Below are 12,428 nucleotides of genomic sequence, written 5' to 3'. Positions count from 1 at the left end.
ATGAAACATCTAAATATTTCAGACTAAGATCTGCAATAAAAAACCATTTTGGGATGCAGAATGCAGCTCCATTGATAATTCAGAGGCAGTGACAGTTTTCTTTCCAAGTCAAGTCAAGGCATTATAATAAAAACCAGTGCCAATTAAATTACCTGGTTTTGCTGCAAAACAAAGCAGTGCTTGAAAATAGAAGGAAATAGTCAGCCACTAAGATTTTGATGTTGACATGACATTATATGGTGACAGTGCAAAACTAGCATATTCTATTGGCCAGCCAAGGTTGCAGTTTGATTAAGATGTTAATTAACCAAGAAAAAAACATACTACATGGTAGGCTACCCAGCTTTTGTGTTTTTAACATCTGCTTGACCTCCAAAAATTAGCATGTGAAACTATCAACTGCTTATGTCCAAACTCTAGATCAAATATCAGTTTAAGACAGTTATAAAGTATAGTTGGAAAGTTGGCACCTTTTTCAGTGCAATACTGTTTTAAAGTCATGTTTAAGAGTGTAGAAGCTGTCTGCAAACAGCTAAAGAAGAAGAAAAAACCCTTTTTTGTAATTCTGGATGTCACTGTGCAAATGCTTGTACAAGTAATAGTCACAACTAGCTACGTTCAGCAAGGCTTGGTATGGAGAAAATGCTCAAAATGCCATTGAAAGGTGTGAAATGTGGCATTTCAAGTATTGGTAAGCAAAGGAGAGTCTCTGATTCATTGCCTACAATGTAAATGCATTTATTAAATAACCAATCCTAAACTAAACTCTCCATTATATACAAGACTGTGGTTGTTCATATTTTGTGGTATAGTCATCATCTGCCATGACAGAAACATACTGCTGGGAGTAATTAAAAAAAAGTTGCTCATGCAACTTCCTGTTGGAATAGAAGATGGTCTGCCTTAAGTCACTCCTATACAATATGTAAACTGTGCAACTTGCAAGCGAATTGCAGTAAGAATCCTTCTCTTGATACCTTTAATGTTCTATCCCTGCAGCTTGACTTTTGGGAAGTTTACATTCATGCTAATAAAGCAATAAAATTCTTTAAATGATGGACTAGGAATAGCAATAGCACTTAGACTTATATACTGCTTCACAGTGCTTTACAGCCCCCTCTAAGCAGTTTACAGAGTCAGCATATTGCCCCCAACAATCTGGGTACTCATTTTACTGACCTCAGAAGAATGGCTGAGTCAGTCTTGATCCGGTGAGAATTGAACTTCTGGCAGTCAGCAGAATTAGGCCGCAATACTGCATTCTAACCACTGCGCCACCATGGCTCCTACAACTTCTACACAGAATGCAGAAGTTGTGTCAAGACTTAATTCTAGCATTCCACTACCTTAATTCTGTGAATTTTCTCAGAAATTGTTTGCTTAGATCATGTTTCCTCTGTTGTTTTTCTCAAGTAGCCTCCCTACTTTACTTCCCTTTCCTTTGGATCCTTTTTTCTCAGTCTGCTGAGCTACATTACACCAATTCTATTTCACATGACAGCTTTCTCTTCCTTCACAGACACTGGAATACTGCTTTGTTCTTTAGGTGATCAAACATTCTCAGTCAATTATACTAGCACAATGAGTTGGTATAAGAGGCTTTACTTCACAACAGTTTCTTCTGCATATTAATATAAATACAGTACATTTGCAGTCATAAAATATAGATCAGCATTTTATAATATCATTAGACAGGATATGCAGGAATGCCAACTTTTTCAAGGGCCAAGAGAAATTGGATGGATAAAAGACCAATAGCAAATACCAGAGGTACAACGTAGACTGAGAAGTTGAAAACCACCCTGGCAGATAGGAATGCCAAATAAGTTCTATACCATTTCCAAAAACAAATGCATAGTTATGTCTCTGCAGTTATCAAGAATCAGGCTTGATTCAAGGCTGTCTTTATCTTTTATTGAACATTTTTGATCAAAGTACTAAAATAAGCAAAAGACCACCAATCTGAGTAGTAAGCACTCATTGCTCAGAAAACAGCATGTACTTCAGGAACGTTTGTGTAAAACCACACTCATCTTCTCTCAATCCCTTAATATATATTCAGCATACAGGATGAATGAATGAATACATAAGTAAATAAGTAAAAAGGCAGTATACAACATTATTTGACTCATTTGCCAACCTGAAGTCAGTCTGTTTTGCCATGTTCTGTCTGTATAATCCAAAACAATGCCTCTATAAATGGACATCAGCAAATGGAACAGAAATCAAATTGTCAAATCAACTGTTGTGACTTCCTGGCCTATATATAGTTTCTTATGAGGACAATTAGGTATTCTGGGGGTCCCATTTTTCTAAGTACATTTAATTGCTTGATGTGATCAACTATCCAAGGCCTTTAAATAATTAAGCACACGGTTATTTTTTATAATATTCTTTGGCTTTCTCAATTATCCACCATGCATCTGAAATAATGTCTCGTGTTCCTCAGCCTTTTTCCAAAACCAGCTTGAACATCTGGCATCTCTTCTTCCAAGATTAGACTCTAACCTAAGCATTATTTATTTAGCATGTGAAATTATAGTTCAATAATTTATACCTTCCGTTAAATCTCTTTCTTATATTGGAATATAGATTGATCTATTCCAATCTGCTGGCCACTGTGTTGTTCTCCAGATTTGCTGACATAGCTTAGTTAGAAACATTATTAATTCTTCTTGCCATATTTTGCCATATTTCTATGGGTTTTCTATTTGTTCGTATGGCCTTCCAACTTGATAATGACATCCTTCTTTTTAATAATACCTTCTCAGGTATCTTGGATGTTGACATCTTTATGTTACAGAATTTCAGTATACTCCTTTCATCTTAGTTTGATCTGCTTAGAACCAATTATTGTATCAGTCCATTGGCTTTCTTTAGCACACAAATTCAATGTTGGAACGTTGAAAGATCAGATATATTTTAAAAGACTTTCCTTGTTTTTCCACATCTGTTTGTATCTTCAGTGTCTTTACAGATGTTATTGTAGTATTGCTTCTTCTCTCTCCCAACAGTTGTATTTCATGGTTTGTTCTGACATCCTCTTTGCTTTCTTTTGTTTCTTAATTCTTGGCAGTTGATTTTTACATTCATCCCTAACAACCTCTTAAGATCATCCCATAATTTCTTCAGTTTTCTATCAATGAGGTCGATTGAAAGCAACTCTTCAAAGCAACACTTGATATTTTTCTCAAAAATGTTTGGTATATGCTCATGGTCATATTATAAACTGACTGGTTTTCTTCTTCTTTAGCTTAACTAGAACTTGCCCATAAGCAACACCTGACTCTGTTCTTGATGGTATAAGTTCTTCTACTACTTTTAGCAATAATATAGACCAGGCATGTCAAACTCGCAATGTCACGTGACGTCGCACGTCGTATTGGAGCTTTTTCGCCATTGCCGGCAATAGGGTAGGCGCGGCTCCGATATGATGAAACCGGCCCACAGGCCAGCAGTTTGACACCCCTGATATAGACAATTTGATTTCTGTATATTCCATTTGCTGATGTCCATTTATAGAGGCATTGTTTTGGATTATACAGGAGATAGGAAAGATGCATCAACAGTCATGAAGTTACTTAGCATTTACTTAGGCAGGAAAAAACCCAACTCTATATTGACAATAACATAGTCAGTCAGGCTCAGCCTTAACTCTCCTGCCTCTTTTTGGTTGTTAATCCTGATCTACGTTCCTTTCTATTTTAAGATAAAGTGAGGCTTTCCCATACTTTGCAAAATGCAAGTCTACACCTTATTATCTGCCTTCTGCCTCATTACTCAGGCCATTTGAAACTGAATTAAAGTATCAAAGGGCATCCTGAATCACAACAACTTTCTTAGTCCTATGCAATTTTCTACTGACATAAGAAACATGATTTATACATAAACATTAAAGTCAAAACTACAAAAACTTTTAAAGAATTTTAATTTTTAAACCCACACAAATATTTCATTATTCCTTTGATATAAGATTAATTTTGGCTGTATGGAAAATGAAAAAGGTGCAGTGGAATCATTTTAATGTCCCACCATATCCCAGAAGAGCAGTATTGTGACATTATAGAAAATTTAAATTGTGGAAAATCTATAAGACAGGGGTGTCAAACTCAGAACATTGTGTGATGTATTGCGACATATTGCGACTTTTTTTCCATTGCCGGCAATGGGGTGGGTGCAGTTTCGCCATGAAGCATCCTGTCCGTGGGCCAGCAGTTTGACACCCCTGCTATAAGAGATAGAATGCTGATGTCATATGCCTTTTGTTGCCATACGACAACAATAGTATGTATTAACACGATGCTTGTATTTGGCATCTTCACAAGAGTGTAATATGCAGACACCAAGCCCAAATAAAATCACACAACTTCACCAGTCAGTGTATCTGACTAGTTCAAGTATTGTTTAGTTAAAATAAGGAATACAGTCTGAATCCACTATAAGTTTTATGAGAACTTAACTTATGATCTTAGTCAAATCCAGACTTACAGACAGATCTTCCTCCATTTTCCGTTCAGGATTTTTGATAGCAACTTTATATTTAGTTAACAAGTATATTTTGAACAGAATTTTATTTTTTTCCCCAATCAATATCTCTTTCACTATAGTTTGTTTCTCCTATCTCTGTTAGCTTGTTAAACTTACTCTGTATTTGAGCTGGGGAGGCTCGAATCCATAAACCATTTAATGTGCACGAATCCCATTTATTTCAGCAAAGCATCTTTCATCAAAGCTCTGATAACTAGTAAGGAAAGCCAATTACTTCTTTGCAGACTTCAAAATCAGACTTCTCCATTTAAACTGCTAAAATACAATGTTTATATCAGATACATATCTCTTTGCTTTGATATTTTTTCTTTGGCTTTTTGTCTGAATGGATTATTTTAACCAACCCACAGCTAACATATAGTTACCATTTATTAAGATATTAGCAAGTAATTGCTTTTTGCATCTTCAGGTTCAGAATTTCATTTGCAAAAATAATACCAACTAGAATGTATATTTTATTCAACAGAAGGTCCTTTTTGCTTTTCATATAAAGAATACTAAATGTATAATTCCAGACCAAACGTTCTTAGGGTCATTTGGGAAAACACTAATTAAGCTACATAGTTCAGTAGGAACAAAGGCTCTGCATGTATAGTTTTAATCCTCAGTATCTAGGATATGTTTGTGTGTAATATGCTTTTCTGCTTACACTCCACTCGGAGCAGATAAAATTATTAGCTTAATCATAAAATGCAGTAATATTCCCAAAGACATAAAATAGATGGAATAAGAAAAGAGAGAAAGCAGATAAAATATGACAGACATAAAATTAAATGAGATTCCTAGTGGAAAGAACACCACAAGTGTTTTGATAAGTCTCCCAAAGCAGTTGAGTGTCAACAATGTATGTAAGAAGGAAGGAAGGAAGGAAGGAAGGAAGGAAGGAAGGAAGGAAGGAAGGAAGGAAGGAAGGAAGGAAGGGACTGCAGGTCAGGATTGTTTTTACGACTATTGATATTTGGCTGATGGGTATTAGGGACTTGAAAATAGCCACTTCATCAACATAGTAATTGGTTAGGAAAGACTAATTTAAGCAGGAGCACCCAGTCGTGTTTAATCAGTAAACTTAAATCTTAGGTTAAAATTGAAGTGCAAACTACTTCAGACCACACTTTCAGTTGCGATTCAAAGATTTCTCCTTGAGATAATGAGCAAGATCACCACTTAAAGATTTAAGAGAAGAATGGCCTTCAAACACAAAACACAAATGGCAAAGACAGTTAAACAAGCACAGTTAAATAGCTACCTTAGATGACAGATATTGGCAGATATATGGCAACAAAAATATGCTGTGGAGGAAACAGAACCATGAGTTCCAATCAGCTTGCTCTACCTTTCAAAGTTAGCTTGCTGTTTTCAGATCTGGTAAAGGTCATTGTCCCATCATGAGCACTGATATAAATTTCATCTGATAGTCCCGTGGTGGCGAACCTATGGCACGCGTGCCACGGGTGGCACGCAATGCCCTCATTGTGGGCATGCGCACCATCGCCCCAGTCCTAGGCCTTCAGCTGGGTTTTATAAAACATTTTCACTTTAGGCCTTCACTTTAATTTTGCTGTATGCAAAATTAAAAAAAGGTTCAATCAATCAATCAATTTCAACTTTTCGCGGGGAAAAAAAAGATCTCACAAAGTTGGAATTGATTGATTGAACTTTTTAGTCCCACCCAGTCTGTCGTTACCACCGAAGCCATGCCCACCCAACTGGCCACACCCACCCAATGGGCCATGCCCACCTGGCACCCAATGATACATAAGTGGATTTTGGGTTGCAGTTTGGGCATTTGGTCTCTAAAAGGTTCGCCATCACTGTAGTCCAATCGGTTTGTATGAATGCAATGAATGTAGAGGGTGCTATCTTTAGGCGCTCAAGCTGGTTGAGTTAAAACATCATGCTAAAGCATTATATGCTAAATAAAACAGAAAAAGGTGATGATTGGTGTTGCAGATTCACAAGATAACCATGAATTATTTGGCTAGTTCATCATATGTTTTCCCTTCTTTTTACGTGATTGCACATTGATCCTTTGCAGATTGCTTAAAAACAAACCAAAATAAACCATAAACAAATTATATGCACCTCCTGGTACATCACACAAACCACAATTTCACCTATGAATTACTGTTATAAAATAAACCATAGTTAATTCTTGGCCCCTTCTCCATTTGCAAATCTATCTAATCCTTAAAGAAACCATTGTATGTCTTATAATAATAAGCAGTATCTCAAGACAGTCTTGTCAGATTATGTGCTCCCTCTCTCTTAATCAATAATAAGCAGTTCTGCATAGCTGGCATATTTATTCTACTGTGCTTAGCAGACCCATAACACTAGTTGTCTGACTACTTTACTCGTAACTGCAACTGTAGATCTCAGGTTGTAAATAATAAAAACATCACAAAATATTAATGCTAAAACACAATTGAAAATGTTAGTTTTAAATTAAGAGGACTAGCATAAAAGATTTCAATTGGAAGTGACATTTAGCCATTAAAGAAGATCCTAGGGTTTAGGTAGCAATATATGAGAAAAGGAGCCCGTTCACATGGCTTGGTTAGTACCTTTAATAGAAAAAGACCAGTTAAATTGGGTGTGTAAATGGATTAGGAGACAGTACAGTTAACAAAGTACTATCAAAATGTCTAGACTCAAAGTTTAATCTTGTAGGTCAAATACTGGACAAAGTTCAGTTTCTACACTGTTTATTCTTTATTCTTATGAAAAAAATCAATCTTCTAAATGGAGGATTAGAACATGGAAAAACATAATCAGACTTTTTCAGTGCCAATAAATTTGCCAAAGTGGGCTTCAATCACAAAAGTTGTAGAGGTTTAAAGATAAAAGTACATCATTTAATGTCTCTAGGTGGCAAACTAGACATTTTAGGAGAATGTGACTTTAACCTATCTTACAGTGCTATCATTAACATTAGATTCACACATTGTGCTAAATTGCCATAAATATGACCTTTTCATATTTATTTATGGGAGAAGCAACATTCAGTCCCATTTTGGAAGTGGATCAAACATCAGCCAAAACTTCTCAGAAAATAGTTTTGGAGAAAATTTCTAACATGTTTTCTTTATATATATATAAGATATAGAGCTTTCTATATTAGTAAAAATGGCAAAAGGCAACATGGGTAATGTTTTCTATTTCCATTAGTCTGAATCCCCCTTGGCTGTCCATGCTTCCAACCCCACCCAACCCTCCAAATCCAGAAGATGTCTTCCATTGGGATTTAATTGAAGCTTGGTAAGCTAGAGACCCCATACTTTGGAGTAATTATAGCACAATGGAGAAAAAAAAAGACATGGACATATTTGCACTCTGTAGGAATCTCACCCATAAGAATTTTCCTAACATATTCTTTTCCTTTGAAAAAAAGTTTCTTTTCTAAACTGAAATGAAGAATTAAAAAGCTATTGTAAATGGTATGACACCTTACTAGCTCTTATATTCGTAAGCAACAGCACTTAACAGCACTCATGTCTGAATAGCCTGTGTACGCTTAGATTCCAAGTATATAATTTTGCTTTCTAAAATTACAAGCAAACATATTCTGAAAAAAAAAAAGATTCCACCACTGAATGTAGTAATACTGTTGTTGTTAATTGTGAAGTCGTATCCGACCCATCGCGACCCCATGGACAATGTTCCTCCAGGTCTTCCTATCCTCTATCATCTTCTGGAGTCCATTTAAGTTCACACCTACTGCTTCAGTGACTCCATCCAGCCATCTCCTTCTCTGTTGTCCCCTTCTTCTATTGCCTCAATCTTTCCCAGCATTAGGCCCTTCTCCAGTGAGTCCTTCCTTCTCATTAGGTGGCCAAAGTATTTGAGTTTCAACTTCAGGATCTGGCCTTCTAAAGAGCAGTCGGGGTTGATCTCTTCTAGGACTGACCGGTTTGAACGCCTTGCAGTCCAAGGGACTCGCAGGAGTCTTCTCCAGCACCATAGTTCAAAGGCCTCAATTCTTTGGCGCTCAGCATTTCTTATGGTCCAACTTTCACAGCCATACATTGCAACTGGGAAAACCATGGCCTGGACTATACGCACTTTTGTTGGCAGGGTGATGTCTCTGCTTTTTAGTATGCTGTCAAGATTTGCCATAGCTTTCCTCCCCAGGAGCAAGCGTCTTTTAATTTCTTGGCTGCAGTCCCCATCTGAGGTGATCTTGGAGCCCAGAAAAATAAAATCTGTCACTACCTCCATTTCTTCCCCATCTATTTGCCAGGAATTGAGAGGGCCGAATGCCATGATTGTGGTTTTCTTAATGTTGAGTTTCAAGCCAACTTTTGCACTCTCCTTCTTCACCCGCATCAAGAGGCTCTTTAGTTCCTCTTCACTTTCTGCCATTAGAGTGGTATCATCTGCATATCTTAGGTTGTTGATATTTCTCCCGGCAATCTTAATTCCAACTTTTGATTCATCTAGCCCTGCCTTTCTCATGATGTGCTCTGCATATAAGTTAAATAGGCAGGGTGACAGTATACAGCCTTGCCGGACTCCTTTTCCAATTTTGAACCAATCAGTGGTTCCGTGTTCGGTTCTCACTGTTGCTTCTTGACCCGCATATAGGTTTCTCAAGAGACAAATGAGATGGTCTGGTACTCCCATCTCTTTAAGAACTTGCCACAATTTGTTGTGATCCACACAATCCAAGGCTTTAGCATAGTCAATGAAGCAGAAGTAGATGTTTTTCTGGAACTCCCTAGCTTTCTCCATGATCCAGCGTATGTTGGCAATTTGATCTCTAGTTCCTCTGCCTCTTTGAAATCCTGCCTGTACGTCTGGTAGTTCTCGATCCACATACTGCTGGAGTCTAGCTTGTAGGATTTTAAGCATAACTTTACTAGCATGTGAAATGAGTGCAATGGTGCGATAGTTTGAACATTCTTTGGCATTGCCTTTCTTTGGAATTGGAATGTAAACTGACCTTTTCCATCCTGTGGCCACTGTTGAGTTTTCCAAATTTGCTGGCAAATTGAGTGTAGCACTTTTACTGCATCGTCTTTTAAGATTTTGAATAGCTCAGCTGGAATACTGTCACCTCCACTAGCTTTGTTGTTGCTCAGATTTTCTAAGGCCCTTTTCACTTCACATTCTAGGATGTCTGGTTCGAGGTCAGTGACCATCTCATTGTGGTTATCTGGGATGTTAAGCTCATTTTTGTATAGTTCTTCTGTGTAGTTTTGCCATCTCTTCTTAATCTCTTCTGCCTCTGTTAGGTCTCTGCCATTTTGGTCCTTTATCATGCCCATCTTTGCATGAAACGTTCCCTTCATATCTCCAATTTTCTTGAAGAGATCTCTGGTCCTCCCTGTTCTGTTGTTTTCTTCTATTTCTTTGCACTGTTCATTTAAGAAGGTCATTCTTATCTCTTCTAGCTACTCTCTGGAATTCTGCATTCAATTGGGTGTATCTTTCTCTTTCTCCTTTGCCTTTCGCTTCCCTTCTTTCCTCAGCTATTTGCAAAGCTTCCTCAGACAGCCATTTTGCTTTCTTGCATTTCTTTTTCTTTGGGATGGTTTTAGTTGCTACCTCTTGCACAATGTTGCGAACTTCCATCCATAGTTCTTCAGGCACTCTATCAGATCTAATTCCTTAAATCTATTTGTCACCTCTACTGTATATTGATCAGGAATATGATTTAGTTCATACCTGAGTGGCCTAGTGCTTTTCCCTACTTTTTTCAATTTAAGCCTAAATTTTGCAACGAGAAGCTCATGATCTGAGCCACAGTCAGCTCCTGGTCTTGTTTTTACTGTCTGTATAGACAGGCAGTAGTAATACTACAAACCCACATTCACATTATTTTCTTCCCTGCACCACCCTTTTTAAGCTTGCAGTGTGTAACTATTATTGAAGCTGAATATATCTCCTCTTAATATGCATTTGGTGCAAGTGGGCGGTATTTCTTTAAGCCATATTCATTCAGTCCTCCTCCCTCCTCCTTCTTTTCTTTTGAATCACCCATTTTTGGGAAAGATGAGTATTTCCATTCTTAGAACATTCTTATTCATAAACCAGAATTAGAACATATGAATATAAAAACAGTCTCTTGGGGAGAAAATAGCTCAGCAATTACTCGAAGCTAGCAAATTGTGCTGACAAGTCTCAATTAAAGGCCAATGCAAGTCCTAATAAAAAAAAAGTTATTCATTTAACTCCATAGATATGGTTGCAGTATTCTTTGAAGAACCATTTAATAAGTTTAGTCTATGGACTGTAATCTGCCTTGTAAAGCATTATCGCCATCGCAGTAGATACTGGCAGTTCTTCCACAAGAGATTTCAAAGCACAGCACAATGCTGGAGGACTGTCAGTGTTTCAGTTCATAATAACTAAAGCGGGAAAGGGGGTCCCTGATTCAATTCTTGGTGATTTGACAGGTTATCCCTGTATCATCTTTTTCCTCATGCTTTCATGCTGCATCCACAAGTATATTCTGGATGAGTCACCACACTATCCCTTGTCCCCAAATGACTTTGCCAACATTTTCTTCAAGTGACAGCATCTGTCCTTTTGGCTTATCTAAAATGAACAAGACCTATACTTAGGCAAACCCATGCAGAGGTATTCTCAAATTAGTATGCTCTAGGGATGATCCAGCCAAAGGCACATTTGCTCCCCGATTGTCATACTGTAGACTGATTTATACATCATCTAGTGTTGCTTTAGTGTTGCTCAAGGCCAGCAGCCCACATGCAGAAGAATATTGTTTTAACAATTTACACTTGACGGGTGCAATATATGCTGGATTTGCATTCCAGCCCTGTGTACTCAGCATGGATGGTACAATCTTTCTTGATTTTACAGTTTAGTCAAGATAGATTTACAGTGTTTTAAAAATCCAAATAATTATCAGCATCTGAACATGCTTTATACTAAATTTTCAGTACTTTTTAATAAACAGTGAAAGAATATCACTAAGGTTGACATAAATTATGTTGTAAGGAGTCTGGAATAAAATTTGGAATATTTCTTATTAACAGATCAAGAGAATTAAAGAATATTCTTAAATACATTGCTAATGACCTTAAGATGAAACCAGTTCAAGGCAAGAATATTGTTCATATTTACAATATGGACACAAGAATATTAAAAAAGGCTGACTATCAAGGAATTTAGATTAGTAGGTGCACAATGGGTTATTTGGTGTTCTGTAAAGACAAAGAGGATTATCAAGTATCCTGTGTTAATCCATAAGTGCAAACCTCTAGATGCCCAGGTTTAATACACAGGGGCTCTGCTCCCACAGCAGGTTTAACTGGGTCAATGACCGGGCTAGTCTATTGCGGGAATATGAAAAAGAAATCAATTAGCTAACCTGTAGGAGGTCAAACTTAATCCAAAATAGATTTAATCACACATAAGGTTCAACTCCACTTAGCCTTGTTGTTAAAAGCTCAGTCAATCAACCTATTTTAAAAGTTGGTCCTCCAAGAAAAACAGCTGAAAGAAGAGGAAAAAAAGAAAATTGCCAGGATTAGATACAAAGACACCAATCAATCAATCAATCAATCATCAGAATATCCTCCCAAGACTTGATTGGATGCAAACTGAATCTACTATTATCTTCCAGGCCAGTGGAGGTGAGGCCAATGATAAACCCTTGTACTTTTAGTGCAGGGCACCTACTGTATATTGCACATGGCAGATATTTTCTATTTTATAACGTTTAGCCTGAGGGGGAGGAAAGTGGTTTTCGTCTCTTTTCCTAATTGTGCTATATTGCAACTTACTCTGTAGTATGGATGTTTTCCTGCTTCAAAATGACTGGAAATTGCATATTACAATTTAAGTCTTTTTAGGAGAAAACGTAAAAGGAGCAGAACAAAAAAGTTTTCAGATTTAGATACTCGGAAAGGAAT

The sequence above is a fragment of the Crotalus tigris genome, unplaced genomic scaffold (assembly GCF_016545835.1).
Source record: "Crotalus tigris isolate CLP2741 ecotype Arizona unplaced genomic scaffold, ASM1654583v1 scf7180000017793.814357, whole genome shotgun sequence".
NCBI classification, from domain to species: Eukaryota; Metazoa; Chordata; class Lepidosauria; order Squamata; family Viperidae; genus Crotalus; species Crotalus tigris.
This window is presented reverse-complemented; position numbering follows the sequence as displayed.